The following is a 13779-nucleotide window of genomic DNA, read 5'->3' on the forward strand; positions in this document are numbered from 1 at the left end:
AAGGGAGTGTTTACCATGAACCATCATGCTTTTATATTCTTAGGTATTATATAAGGTGTCACAAAATAAGAATTCCTCTCTTTCATCTTGTATCTATCTACCCTTCCTACACTTAGTAGAGCAACAACAACTAATATATGTGTGTGTTATTAAATTATTCATCAACTCAAAAGGAAAATTTGTCTATTATACCATGTTTAATAGTATCATTGGAGGTCATTGTTACCCACCCACTTCCCCCTGCTTGCAATCACCAAGAACTATTTTTACATATTATACACAGGACAAATTATGAATATTCAAATGTGATCTAATTAATTCTCTAGAATGACAGATTCTGTCTTTCAAGAGAAAAAACATCAGCTTCCTTTCTTTTTTATTTTTTTTTTCTTCACTGTATTGAAGAAAATAACAAAGATATTCCAAACACAGCCTCTGGAAATTAAAACCAAGAATTGTGCTTTAACAGAGCTAGAAATAGCAATATTAAGGTCTTCTGAAAAAAATCTACACACGCCTCTGATGCCTTTTGATGCTTTCTCTTTCTGATATCATTTGATTTTTCACTGTCCTCACTCTTAGAGATTTAACTTATCTATTTTCAGAAGTGCTTAGGTTTCAAGATCCATTGCGATTCTTTTGTAGGCAAAATTGGTTTTTGATCTCTGATGTTGAACATCTGCAAACGACATTTATATGCACGGTAATGACACCCAATCATAAAGGATGTAGAATAATCTGTCTGTGTTACAACAGATGTCAATTTTTGTTGCTTGTTATTACAAGAGGAAGTGGCGTCTCTCTCTCTGTGACAAGCAACGTTGCTTCTAATCTCTAACAATAAATGTACCTAGAATATGTACAGAAATGGCATTCAGCCTGAATATCCATCACCGTTCTGATTGTTTGAAATGCATCTGGACCCTTTGAGTATATTTACTATGATTACTCAGTTCAAGCCTTTTCACACCATTGTGTGTGTCATCAAATGGCAGTAATGAAAGTAACTGCATCCATTATTATAGGTTTTAGGACGCTGCCATCTGTTGAGTATTAGCCTTTGCCATTGCCCAACTGGCATTGCAGTGATCCAAAATTACACAGAAGGCACCCCACAATAATGCATTTTTATATCACCTTTCATTCCCTCTCAACAAAGAGTAGACCCTCCTTAAGCTGTCCTATTAGGAATGTAGTGATTAACAATGAATCCCAGTGAAGTGATTTGATGTCATTATAAAACTTAACATCAAAAGCTTCAGAAGGAAAGAGAACATACAGAGTACACATCTCAGTAAGCAGTAGTTGTGATAGCAAACAATGATCTAAATAGACAAAAGTGACAAGTACCTTTCTATTTCCATAAACTATATGAAAATACTCCATAAATCCTTTCTATGAAGTAGATGGGATCAAGTTTATGTAACATTATATGCTTCCAATGTCATTTGGAATTTTTAATACAAGTCAATGTATTTTTAATTGCAAGATTAACAGGAATTTATATTTTCAAACCAAAGGACTGATGTTTGACTATGATGTTTGACTATGCTAGCACCAGCAGTAGTTTATAACCATACAAAAGCCCACAAATAACACTTATTTGTGAAAGTATCCAATGTAAATGAAAAATTGCAGATAAGGCATAAATATTATGTGATAATAATTATTATGTGATAATATATAAATAGATAATAGATAAATATTATGTGATAATATGTTAGATATTCTAAAATGCAATGAAAGGACATATTGTAAAGTCAAAACTTTTAGTGAATTTTCTATTTTCAAAATTGTTCAGTTGAAAAAAAGATTGTATAATTTATTTTCAACAAAATGCTTGGTGAGGGCAAAACTATCAATAGTGTAATTAAAATTAAAAAATAATATAGTAACAAATGCAAGGGAAAAAGCCAGAGGCAAAAAATGCAAGTGATATTCATTTAGTCTGTTTTCTAATTATACCATGTTATACTTTGTTTGTAGTCTTCAAAAAAGTACAGTTCAATGACCATACACTAGGTACTCAAGAAATATTACAGAAAATGACCTGATATTAAAGGACCAGGAACTATTAGAAATGGTCTTAAAGAATTTTAAATTGACAGACATTTTTTAAAAATTTTTATGGGGCTAGAGAGATGTCTCAGTGGTTAAGAGATGTTCTTCTCCTGCAAATGACCCAGGTTTAGTTTCTAGCACTCACATAGTGGCTTACAAATATCTGTAACTACACATCCAGAGTATCTGATACCCTGTTCTGGCCTCTTTAAGCACCAGGCAAAACATTCGTATACATAAAATAAATAAAACTCTTTAAGAAATAATTTTGGCAATTGTATGTAGATCACTTCTCACTACATAAAATTTAGTACTACATAGAATGAAACTATCACAGGACTCTGCTCTGGAAAATTTCACCAACACTGAAAGCAACAGTTAGCCCTGTCTTTAAGAGAAGGAAAAAAGAAGCATCTATGCATTTTTATGTTCTCTTAATTACATGAGCTACGGCTAATCTAAAACATAAACACACTATCTTCATTGCCTTTGTCCAGTCAAAGAAAAATATTTGGACCATTTTAAGACAGAAGAATTGACTTCAAAGGCCAGAGAGATTGTCTGAAGACATGAGTACCATCTCATGAACACACATTATAGAAAGAGAGAATTGACCTCCACAAGTTGTCCTCTGATATCTATGTACATGCTACGTTACACCCACACCTACTCCCCCTACACACACACAAACACACATGTGTGCATACACACATGCACACAAACACACCAAATGTTCAAAAAATAATGAATTTTATTAAAAATTGACTCTTTCTAAATAGAATTGAAGACTTTATTATTTTCAATAATTCTGTAAGAAATTAAATGAAGAAGGAATAGTATCTAAACAACAGCAACAACAAAATAGCCAGCCATTTATATTTAATTTTTTTTCAAGAAATTAAAATAGAATCTGAAAAAGAGAACTTGATAGAATGCAGATAAGACATACCCTTTCTATTTAGGATCCCAGAAAAGATAAAAATAGCTATCTTTTAATGTCACTTGGAGTGCAAACAAAATCATTTTGGATTTTAAGGATGATGCAACTCATTGAACAACAACAAAATGGTAAGAACAATGATGTTTCAAAGTGTTATACCAGATACTAAGGTCATTATTAATAAGCAGCAAACACAGTGTAGCCTAGAATAATATTTATTTACTATATTTCTATACAACATGATTTATACTCCTGAGCACATTGCAAAGCAATAATCTTTCTTCCTTTGAAAATGTTCAAAAAAAAAAAAAAAAAAAAAAAAAAAAACTAAGACAGGTTATAGCCCTTGAGTATTTGATGCATGCATGTTTCTTTAAAATCAAAAGGAGCCCATTCAATTCAACCACTATTTCTTAGGCACTACTACATTGGAAGCACAATGATATGAACTGCAAAACACACAGGGTAAATGTTACCTATCTACCTAGTTCACTTAGATCCCCAGCCAATAAGAACATGGTGTTGGAGCTATGGTAGTGAACTCTCTTGTTACACAGATTGTGGTAGAGAGGAAAGAACAGTAAGGTATTAAAAGTTCTGAGAATCGAAGTCTCTCCACTCTTCAAATCTGATGGACAGAGTATGTGTGAAAACACGTCTAAGGAAAGCCCAGCAAACAAATAGTCCTAACAGAACTGAGCTAGAGCACCAAATGAAGCATTGCTTTCTTTCTAAATCAGGGCATTCTAAAGGGAAGAGTCCCTACCAAGATGAAAAATAATTGATCAGAAAAGACCACAAAATAACCGAGTGTCCAAATTTTAGAGACAGGAATGGGTAAGAGGGCTTAAAGGGAAACTCTTGGAAACACAAGAGAACTCTTAAAACTCAAAACAAGGGATATGAATTTATTCTACAGGCCAAAGTAAGTCAGACAATAAGTAAAGATTTTTGAGTTGAGGAGTGAAATGTTCATGTTGCTATTACAAGGAAATAAATGGAATGCATTTGTGGATCTTTTATACTTTAAACACAAAAAGAAATAAGTAAAAGAATATTCACTGGCATATTAACAAAATGAGGTTTATAACTGGCAATTTCTCTTCTCGAATGATATTACAAAAATGAAGTTAATTGGTATTCACATTTCTACTCTATTCTATCACATTCAATATTCTATCATTTTCACCAATAGTGAAGATATTATTTCTGATTGTTGTAACCTAAATGTGAGGGATTACAGACCAAAAAAAAAGTCTAAAGCTATATAGGTATTTAACTTTCCATATTGATTAAGACAAAATGTGGCCATTGGCCTTTGGTCAGGACACTTACTGCTATTGATTAAAAGCCAAATATTTCCAGCAGCCAGCAAATGATGGTGGCACTTTCCCAAATAACCTGAAGTCTGTCCTAGAATAGCACTGTGAGAGTGCATTACGGGAAGGGGGATCAGTTGTATCTGGGAAGTGGAGGTGTTTCCCATCACAGGATAAGGCAGCAGAAAGTAAGCACAAGGACAGAAAAATTCCCTGACTTGATGTATAGCAAGGTAAGAACCTATGTCCCCATTCTCGATAAAAAAACAATTAAGGCATAACATTGATGAGAAAAGGCCCAGACACTGACCTTTGTGGAACAGTGGCACCTGCTTATCCTGTGAGGACGTGGAGAATGTAACCAAGACTAATCTGAATCCGCAGCAGTCCTGCAGAATGTAACTATTGGGAAATTGCTGCAGACACAAACTTGGAGGCATTGTTTGACCCAGTAGGTTTCCCTTAGTGGATCATCACTGATTTGGGAGGAAAATCACTTCTTAGTCTTAGTCACCCTGCAACTTAACACCTCGGCAGGTGAAGGTTCATCTACTTAAAAAAAAAAAAAAAACACATTTTGAATATTTTAGATTTTTAATATTTTAAAAGACATTTATATTTTTTCATGTGCATGAGTGTTTTGTCTGTATGCATGCATGTGTATCACAGGTATGCCTGGTGCTCATGGAGGTCAAAGAAATCACCAGTTCCCTGGGTTCTAGAGTTACAGATAGTTGGAACCCCTCACGCAGTTGCTAGGAACTGAACCTGGGTCTTTTCCAAAAGCAACAGTGGGTTTTTTGAAACACATTCAGAGGGTATGATACAACTGTAACTAATTTCATGAAATTCAGTAAGGAATCTTCCTTACTAGCATGGAAATAGACATTTGTAAACACTTCCTTTTTAAAAAGAGTATTTGCATTTGTAGAATATACTGGAGATGAAGTAGTCTGTTTGAATATGTTTCTCACATCAAAGCTGAAATATGAATCAAGTAGAGAAGAGAGAAGGTTCAACGAAAACAAGTGGATTAAAGTTTAGGAATACAACTCATTTGTCACACTGTGTAACCCACAAACTTCCTCTGGATAGCTCTGTCTGTTCTATTCAATCTACGGTGGGCACACAGTTAAACAGTTGATGCTGGTCCTGGACACATGGCTCTTAAGGCAAGTCATCTCACCATTGTGCTGCTTGGAAGTCTGTCCAGCTAATGGTATAAGCACACAATCTAAAGCCACTAACCAAATCTCAACAGATCAGAAAAAAGGGCCAACACCACAAGGAGCCAAGTAGGTCAAGAAGTGAATGCGCTGAAGCGAGTATTAGTTGGAAATAAACTGAGTCTTAAAAACCCACAGAACTGGAGTCCAGCTTCTAAAATTGTTCTATTCTGTTTTGGGTTTTTTTTTTTTTAATAAGTGGTTTCTCTCAGTCACTGGCAAGGATTCTATGGGATCTACTATAAGTGCCAAGAGGAAAAAAGAGTAAAGTAAAATCAAGCAGAGTCACCCAAGCAAATGTGTTCCTTGTGAAAAATCCTTTTGAATAATTATTAGTGAATTAGTGCTTGAATCCACTTTCTTGTTTGAAAATCATATCAATATCATATGAGTTCATATTGAATATGCATTAAACACATTAGAAAGGGGATTTTAGATATTAGACAATACCTCTTATCATGGCTAACCACCTCAACTAGAATTCCTCTGGGGTATTTCTAAATCCTTCTAGCCCATGTCCTTTCATTCCTTAGGATTCACTTTCAAATTTACCCTATTCTACGTCTGCTTACTTATCACATAGCTAAAAGATACATGAATAGTTGCTAAAGCTGAAAGTTCTATATGGTAATTAATCCTAACTAAATTTATCTCCCTCTTTTAAAAACAACCTCATCACATGGTAATAATAAGACCAACTAGATTTAAATATGTTTTCTTTAATAGGGCTCTATCATCATAGTTTATACCTCTCTATCCGTTCTAACCATGGTACTTGCAGAGTAACCCTGTTTTTCATAGTTGAACATAGTACAGATACAAGTGATTAAATTCTGTGTTCAAGAGATGAAGACAGCAAAGGCATCAGGATAAAAAGGTAATCCCAAGTCTGAGTACAGGAATGAATGAATTCGCAAACACTTCACATGCTAAGAACTTCTGCCTCAATCTGATAACAATGGAAGCCTATTGTACTTATAAATCTGGAAGACTAGGATGGAAAGTTGGGAAGAAAGTCAAAAGTTCAAGACAGAGAAAGATTCTGATGACCTGAGGGAAAGTGGTGACAGGGAACACTAAGATGATGAAATCACACAGTTGAATTCTATGTTTACATCCTCCTAGCATCCCTTAATCTAAATGTCCAGCCAATGTTGTGCTGACTGTAAAGATCGTTCCCAACCTCAAGTTCATCACAAATATCTTCCTGTCTACTCAAGTTACCTGCATAGACCTGTCCTTTGTACATTCTCATACAGACTTCTGGTTGTTCCTCTTCTAAAACTCAGTTCATCCTGCCTTGTCTTGGAGTTCCTTCTCTGTGTGTTTAATGTCTCTATCTACTACAATTTTTTTCAAGAGTTTCCTTTTCCTAGCTGGTTTATTCAGTTATAATGCTTCTCTCAAGAACAACCAGCACACACACGCCTTTCACAGAGCACGATGGCTTATGTGAGTAAATGAAGAAATTCACATACCTCAGGGACCCTTGGCTGCTTTTGCACAGCTAAAAGCAAAACCAAATTCCATAGCCAACAGCAGGCATAGGTGACGAGGAGCAATCGAGTTAGCTTAAAGCAAAACCCACATTGGACTGTGAGGAAAATAATTAGATGAAACATTTATAGGTAAGAACCGATACATGATGTTTATAAAAAAAAAAAAAAAAAAAAAAAAATTTCATCTTCCTGCAAATCACAGTGGCAACAGAGATCCAAGGATATTTTATTGGCAAACCACAAACAAATAAACACTAACATTGTGAAGATACTGGTGATTCAGTACAAAATCGTTCATTTTTCTCTCGAGCCATGGCCCTCCATTCCAACACTAAAATAGAAAAGAAAACTCACCCTAATGATTTCCTATGGAGATACAACCAAACACAAGCCCTTGTGACTCTGGAAATTTAGTTAATAGGCATAAGGAAAAGGTATCCAGTATAAAGGCTTTTTTTTTCAACTGCTACACCTCATGAAGGGAACAATGTTCATTTCCACCAATATTAACCAAGGAGATGATAGCACATCAAGCTATTCATTATTGACTTATGAAATACTTTGAATTTCATAATTGGGAAGAAACGAAACACAAAATAAAAGTCATCCAGAGACCATGATTTCCTAAGAATTCCTCGGCATTAATACCATTCGGCCTAAATCCCTTTGAGAATAGGTGCTTAGATGCTGAGAGAAAATAATTGAACAATTTCGTGGTGACATTAAACAGCAGCTCATAATTGACCTCAATATGAATAGCAATAAAGATGGAGAGAATGGCATATGCTTTACATAGACAGTGTGAGCAGGATCCAAATCCAAATGCCTCTGACTCCATCACGGGAGAAGGATATGAGAAAGCTGCCTACCAATCATGCAAAGCCGTTTGCTCCCTGTAGCAGAGCTGGATGTTTTCATCCTACCTTGGCTAATTGACTGCATGGAAACAATAGGCCTGCTTTCCCCAGCAAAAGAACTCAGACTTGCATTGATCCACGAATTGACAGATGTGGTAGTACCACTTTCTTCCTAACAGGGCATTTCAATCGGCCGTATCAAAGCGAAGTGTTGTGCAATTCTCTGTATAATCAGCACTTACTGCAGCTAAAAAGTGACTGTTCCTCAGAATAGTAAGTTACATTGCCAAATATAAGGGTGATCACTGATATGTGCCCCTCCTCCCACCCTGGTACCATCTTCCAGACATGAAGGTCTAAATAGAGCCTAAGACATTTACTTAGTGCTCAAGGTTTTTAGACAATTTTGAGAACTGAGTGAACAAACAAAAATTGCCTGTTTGGTTTTAAACACTGACTCCTCTGAGTGGCTATCCCCACAAAATAGATTATTTAGAGTCGATATTTAAAATAACTGCATATTTGAATTGGCATTTAAGTAAATACAAGAACTAAATTCATACCAAATAACAACAATATAAGTAATCATGCAATACTTTTATAACCTCTCTAAATTTAGCATCTTCCTCAAGCCCATCCATTGGACCTTCACTTTCAGATGCAGGTGCCTTTCTATTTACTTCCTTTTCCTCGACACACATCAATCATTTTTTATACTCCAGCATTGGCCACCTAGTCGGACTCCCTTCTATCATGTTTACCCACTTCATATCTGTACATAAAAGCAATCGAACTTATTAAAAATTGTCCCTTCAACTCCTAAATCCACTAACTTTGAAAAGACGATTGAAGTCCTTTAATTGGTGGCGGTTTCTCCATTCTCACCTCCTGAACATCCCACTCACATTTATCTACCCCAAATCTATTAACAAGGAATTCCAGATAGCTGAAGAAACTTTGCAGAAGTGCCAGCCACCAGGATTGCTGTGCTCGTCCCTGAACCATAACTGTGCAGCCCAATTCTCACTTGGATGGCTTCTCTTTTTCTCTCCAATAAATGCCTCACCTGGACTTGTCCCCACAAAAAGTCTAGAAACTTCCTTTTCTAGAGTGCTATTCTCTAGTTCTTTTGGTTGCATTTATTCTACCACATTAAGACCATGCCTCCCCAACCTCTCATACTAGAAGATAAGTTCTCCAAGACTATCTGTCCAAGGACAGCTTTGACAAGGCAAAGAAAACTGAGGGGAAGCATAGAGTCAATGATTACTCAGTGAGCAGACTTTTCTCTGAAGGAACAAAGCTTGATTATCTGGGGCCAGCACTCCCTGTGACTGGTGAGAAACTCTCTGAACTCGAAACTCTTTGGAGGTCAGAGAGAACAGAAAAATAATAAGGGGGAAAATTATAAACACACACATACACACACACACACAGGCTTAGTAGATGAAACAAGCTGCAAAAAGCTCCCACAACTTTACACACATACATGCATGCATATATATGTATATATATATATATATATATATATATATATATATATATATATATACATACATTCACACATTCACACACACACACACACACACACACACACACACACACATTTGGTGGTTAGAGCAAACTCCAATGAGTTGACTCCAATAACTTCATTTTTCTCTTATCTTTTTTATACCATCTAAGACAGATTTCTCTACATAAGAATAAGATAACATCATAGCCACAAGTTACATATTCTCTACAAACAGTAACCACAAAATCATCTTCTTCAGTAACAGATTAAAATCATTACAGAAAATGAAATTACAACAGGATTATTACGTATTCAACTTTTGAAACTCATACCTAACTAAATATTCTCCATCTATATTTCTCTCCACAAGTTTATCATAACCCCAAAGCAATAATTCTTTTAACATTGATTAACAAAGTTAAGCAAGCCAGTAGATAGTAGCAAGTTTTTCCTGCGTTTAGCGGACAACAATTTGTATTTAGCGAGAAACATATCATCTATTTAAGGTCTTATTTTTGAAGTCTTGTTCAGATAAAATGGCTAATCATCTTATAATCCATCAAAGCTCACTATTATTCTTTCTATCTAGTCTGCAAGGGATGGGCCATTTTCTAACTCTATTTTATCTTCTTTGTAGAACAACTTAAGCCATCTCCCTACACTTTTTATCAACTACCCTAACTTCCTAAAACTATTTAAATCAAATCAGGAATTCTGTAAAGTCATTAGTTCATTTAAACAATATTATTTTATTAAAGTCCATCTTCATATTTATCTACAGAAAAATTGCCCAATAAAGTAGGCTGACTCCCAAGAGGCAACCACAACCTGATTATAGGCAGTGAGGGTCTCCCCATGTTCATTCATGCTGTGCTCAATATTTGAAGACTATATCAATGACAATCTGGGAAGGCATAACGGCAGCAAGAAGCAATCCAGAGACAAAGCGCCTGGGGCTGTGTCTCTCTGAAATACAGCCATTATAGCTGTGCTAAACCATGAGCCATCTCTAAGAAGCTCAAGTGCCCGCTGTAGTTCTTCCTGCATGGTACCCTCCAACTATCTGCAAAAGACACGGTGAACATGGGCTTTGAAATGAAAAGAAACAACTGATAGTAAAATGACACCATCTATCAATGAGAGGATATCTTTGGTGGCCATTTAACCAACAGAAGATTGATGTCAAATGCATATTTAAAAAGTCAAATGTGATCAAAATATATTGTATACATGAAGTAAGTTCCAAATTATTTTAAAGTATCATATAATAAAAATTAAATAAAAGATAAATAACAAAAAAGAAATAAGTCAGTCTATAAAAGAGCAAATAAGGTGAATACATTTTAACTAAGATCTAATAGCTAACAAACCCATGACAAGATGTTCAGCATCCTCAGTTTCCAGAAAAATGCAAATCAAGACTACATTCTGATTCATCTCGTTTCAGTCAGAGTGACTATCAACAAATAGGTCTCAAGTAACTTTGATTAGTTTGGGGTGTGCCAGGGAGCTGACATCTTCTTGGTAGAAATAGACAGACACTATTTAAAAATCAATACAGAGGTTCCTCAAAATGGTAAGATTAGAACTTTCCCATGACCCACCCCTTGACTTCTGAGTACATATCCAAAGAAATCAAAGCCAGTTTACAAACGAAAGCTAAATTCCATACTTGAACTAGGTACCCAACAGTTGGGAAATGGATAAAGAAAGATGACGTACATATACAATGAGGTTTTATTCATCCATAAAGAAGAAGAATAGTATGGAATTTATGAGAAGAACCATGGCACTGGGCACCTTCTGATAACTGATACAAGCCAGACTCAGAAAGACAAATATCAAATGCTTTCATTTACATATGGAATTCAGAGGTGCAAAGCCATAATGACAAAACAAGAACTATTAAGTGTATATACAGGGAGATGAGTTAGAAGTGAGAAAGACGGACTAGTGGAAGGGATGAATATCATCAAAGCATGTTACATACATGCATGAAGATGACACAGTTGAATTTTGTATAATTAATATTTGTTTTTAAAGTATGGTGGGGAGACTTCAGAGTTCTCTGATTTTTGATCCTGACACCAGCTGTGTTTACAAGCTGTGTATAACTAGGCAAGTTGCCCAACCTCTCTGAGCTACAGTGTACTCAACTGCTAACAAGGACTGTGGCAATATACACTGAAATGAGGATTACGAAATGTGGTCTTTGTAAAGCTCTAAACCAGTAATGTTCAGATGACACTATTTTTTCAGAATGAAAAGTCAGTGAGACCTATTGGTTAATCTCCAAGGAATATATGGTAAAATCTCAGTTGCAGTGTTGTGCTGGAGGATATAGGCTGACTTAATAAAAGAAGTAACAGGCAAGCTCATCCCAGCTGAAACACTTCAGCAGTTTTGATACTAGGGTTTTCTTTTTGGGCCATTTAGCAGGAAACATTCTTCCAAGGGCCCTAATACCTAAACATTTTCATTACTTCCTTCAAGGAATGCTACTCTGTCTCTTTTCAAAGTTTGCTTCTCAAAAACACTCAACCTTTTCAGAGTTTTATTTCTCTGTTATTGTGCTTCTAATAGAACTTCCTAGGTAAATCAGAATGAGCTAATGAGTTTACTCACACAGCACGAATGAACTTTCCAATCCTGACTTCACTGCTTACACCAGAAAAACACACTCTAAAGGGTCATCAACCTTATCTAGTTTTATATCCATATTAAAAAAAAAAGAATGACATAACATATCTAGAAAAATATAGAATGCATAAGTGAGTAATAAATTATTTGTCTTCTCTGTTACATACACTTCAGACATATCAAACTTACGTATAAAGGTTTAAATGCCAATGTGTATCGAGGAACACATTAAATTTAAACATCAACTCATCTGCAAAACTTAAAAATTATAAAACTTGTATTTGTCATTCCTCAGAACTGTATAAAACTGAGCTGCAAATGGGCACAAGGGTCATGCAAAGTGCTGGAGAGGGATGAGCCTTGTTCTGTGATCTTTAGAGTAGAATATCAAGCCTCAAAACTTCAAAAGGAAGATTGCCCCTAACCCAAATCACAAGACAACATGAACTGATATAAACGCTATTCTTTATACTATGATATTGTAAGTGGAATTTGACTTGCATGATCTGTAGTATCACAGCAGTACAAACAATTTTATCAAAGGCTTCCCAAACATCTGCCTATTGGAGTGAATGTATACTATTCACACACTCAATCATTCATATGTACAGTGTATTTCTATAATATCAATTAAATTATGAGCTCCTTACCTTTGTGTACTTTGTACATTTTTAAATAATATTGCTACATCATTTCTAAACTATTGTAATTTTTCACCTTTTCAAAGTGCGGTATACACACACACACACACACACACACACACACACTTATATACGTGTGTGTGTGTGTGTGTGTGTGTGTGTGTGTGTATTTTAAGATAGTAATCAATTGTCTTAGTCAGTGTTCTATTTTGTGAAAGGACACCATGACCAAGACAACTCTTGGAAAGGAAAGAAAAGAGAAGAGAAGGGAAGGGAAGGGAAGGGAAGGGAAGGGAAGGGAAGGGAAGGGAAGGGAAGGGAAGGGAAGGGAAGGGAAGGGAAGGGAAGGGACAAGAAGAAAAGAAAAGAAATAAAGAAGGAAGAGACAGAGAGAAGATCATTTAACTGCGGTCTTGCTAGCAGATTCACAGATCAGTCCATTTTTATCAAAGCAGAGCATGGTGGCACACAGATATGGTGCTGGAGAAACAGCTGAGAGTTTTATATACTGATTTATAGGCACAGAGAGACCGAGACACTGGGCCTGGCTTTGAAATCTCGAAGCTCACGTTTAATGAAACACTTCCTCCAACAAGGTTGTACCACTTAAAATCCTTTTCAAATAGCACCATTCCCTCATGACTAAGTATTCAAATACATAAGCCTACGGGGTCCATTGTTTTCAAACCACCATAAACTTATAGACACATCTTAATGCAGAATGTGTTCAGTTTAATTTCAAAAGTCCTAATACTCTATCTCAGTCTCACCATTGTTTAAAAATCCAAAGTTGTTCTTATACTCATGGCTAATTGTAGGCTGCTGGTAGATCAAAATAAAAACAGATCTCATATTTTCTACATACAGTGCCACAGAATACACATTACCATTCAAAAAGGAGGAAAGGAAGCATAGGCAACAAATACCAGACCAAAGCAAGTCTGACACCCAGCAGAGCAAACAACAAATTCTACATCTCGGTGTTTGATGTCCAAGCACTCTTCAGAATCCAGCTCCTTCCAGCTTGGTTGACACGAACACATTTCTACCTCTTTAGCTGGCTCCACACTTGATCTTCAACTC

General features: G+C 35.7%; 1 protein-coding gene across 1 annotated transcript in view; it reads right to left on the bottom strand.

Annotated features, from left to right (window-relative positions):
- Nxph1 (neurexophilin 1) overlaps positions 1-13779 on the bottom strand; it is a 290286-nt gene that overhangs the window by 120019 nt on the left and 156488 nt on the right. The window lies entirely within an intron of this gene.

The sequence above is a fragment of the Arvicanthis niloticus genome, chromosome 15 (assembly GCF_011762505.2).
Source record: "Arvicanthis niloticus isolate mArvNil1 chromosome 15, mArvNil1.pat.X, whole genome shotgun sequence".
In the NCBI taxonomy this organism is placed as follows: Eukaryota; Metazoa; Chordata; class Mammalia; order Rodentia; family Muridae; genus Arvicanthis; species Arvicanthis niloticus.